At 39.8% G+C, this 2,330-nt stretch overlaps 1 long non-coding RNA gene across 1 annotated transcript; it reads left to right on the top strand.

Annotated features, from left to right (window-relative positions):
- The first annotated feature begins 552 nt into the window (after positions 1 to 552).
- LOC103653547 (uncharacterized) lies at positions 553 to 1,264 on the top strand. The gene is made up of 3 exons (XR_565544.2): positions 553 to 620; positions 1,047 to 1,107; positions 1,187 to 1,264. It is a non-coding gene; the product is annotated as an uncharacterized lncRNA (long non-coding RNA).
- Positions 1,265 to 2,330: the final 1,066 nt, after the last annotated feature.

Genomic DNA, 2,330 nt, shown 5'->3' with positions numbered 1-2,330 from the left:
AAAGAAGTGAAAAATATTAAAGCTAAGATTATCTAGACACAAACAATGATAGGTATATCAAAGAGAAGCTCACACATTCTCCATCTTCACTCCACCCAGCTTGAACTCTAGTACCAACGACAAACCTATGGGAATGTGAAAGATCATCCACTCCCTGCCACAAGACTGTCAGAGTAGAGTAGGAAAGCAAGCCATTATGTCTTAATATAAGCAATGTAAATTGTAATTAGTCAGGACAATCCCTTTTATCAATGGAACAATTGCCATGTATTTATCGCTTATTCAGAATTCCAGCTAAGAAAAGAACCCATCTAATGAGTAACGAAGAATAAAGCTACCTCAGACTGGACTCTAGCTGAATAACCTAGTGGTGATAGACCTACAACATTCTGGACACTCTCGGTTTGCTTTGCAATTGTCAAAATATCTTGGGCTAACGCTATGACTTGCAATAATCGCAAAAAATGATGACAAGCATTATAAACACAAGTAACCTCCTAGTTTAGTGCATTAAATTTTGCTATCATCGTCTTCATGTTAATGTGTCATAGTTTTAACATTTGTCAGATCAGAGAGCACTAGGCATGTCTATGCGTGTTGAAAGGGCATCACTTGAACAGGTATTACATTTGAGCCTCACATTGGATCTGCAGTTGAAAGTCAGCAATTATATTCTCGTTATATTTACTTATTTAGTAGCAGACCCAACTAGTCATACATTGGCTCCTTTGGCACAGCTTCTGCTTGTGCAGAATCCAGCTTATAGGAATAACTGGTGAGAAGCAGAAGTTCAACTCCAGCCCTCATAAGCCGCTTTAGAATCTAGCTGTTTGGTGGCACTTTGCCTTTTCTTTTTTCCTGTTAGATGATGAAGTAGAAACTATGGCAAAGAGGCACATCATCTCGTGACATTATGCTTAATTTCTTATTGAGTTTGCTAGTGAGAAGCCACTTGGATAGTTAGGTTTGCCATCCTATTTTCAGCCAGCGGTCTTCCTTTCACCATGTGCTATTTGTTTTCACTCAGAATTTTCTGGTGGCTGCAGGTCCAGAAAAGGTTTGAGGCACTTAAGAAAAGGAAGGATCCAAGTGCCTTTACTGAAGAAGGTGAGAAAAACAAAATTCTTCATAGGGAGCATGATAAATTACTAGAAAATCATCCCCTCGTTTTTTTAAATGTTTACAGATTTGGATGAGAGAATAATGAAACAACAGCAAGAGGAGGAGGAACGGAAGCGGCAGCGCAAAGAAAAGAAGAAAGAGATGAAATAAGTAAGTGCAGTCTTGCAACACAAATCCCCACCTATTTATTTTTCAACTGAAAATTATAACTGACAGTCCTGTGGGTTTTGAGAATCAGTAGAAGGCATACTCACTTGATATCAAATGGTTTCAGAGAGAACAGGCAACCCAACATGAACCTGAGGACGTTGATCCTGACATCGCTGCCATGATGGGTTTTGGTGGGTTTGGTTCCTCGAAGAAGTGACAGCTCTGTGTTGGCCGCATCCCTTTGGTGACCTTCTGCCCTGAGGATATTGCTCAACCCCATAAACACCTGTGCTATGAAAAATCGTTTTTGCCAGAATCCTCATAAGATTTGAACGAAGTGCACTGGATGCAAGGGTACTACGTTTTGACACTGGGATATTGAACTGCGTGTATGGGAGTTGATTATCAAAAGGAATATCTAAGGGCCTGTTCGGTTGTACCGGAATGAGCCAGGATTCATTCCAGCTCATCAAAATCTATATAAATTAGAGAAGTAATCCGGCTAGGAATTAATCCGGGGCTTCAATCCGGAACAACCGAACAGGGCCTAAGGGTGTTTTGGATAAACCTGTTTATTTGCTACTTCTGGTATTCCTGCTTAGAAACAGTTGATGGTCGTGATTGTTTGTTGTGGGAATGAAGATGTGCGAAGTGGAACTAACCAAAAGAATTGTCGTCTCATTTTCTAGAGGAATAAACTTGTGTATTGCAGTTAACAGCTCCCTTGATTCTGAATCTTAATTTCCAGGAATAATATGCATGATAAACAAAAATTGTTTGTTTATGCTCAACTCTGCACTAATGGGTAGGCAACATATGCATGATAAACGTGCGTCTAGGCTAGGAAGCACTCCTCGCTCTATCCTTTGTTCACCTATCATCTCAGGCACCCCGCGATATTCTAATGTCGTTTTGTGAGTGAATTCACTTTTTTATTCAAATGGCAGAAATCGAGTGGTAACCAAATTTGCTATCAGCTAATAGCCAGTGTTACTTTGAGTCCAGGAAGTTTATCACACAAATTATCACAAAGTAAGCATCAGTGTGGATTCTTTTGA

This window comes from Zea mays, chromosome 4 (genome assembly GCF_902167145.1).
Source record: "Zea mays cultivar B73 chromosome 4, Zm-B73-REFERENCE-NAM-5.0, whole genome shotgun sequence".
Classification (NCBI taxonomy): domain Eukaryota; kingdom Viridiplantae; phylum Streptophyta; class Magnoliopsida; order Poales; family Poaceae; genus Zea; species Zea mays.
This window is presented reverse-complemented; position numbering and strand designations above follow the sequence as displayed.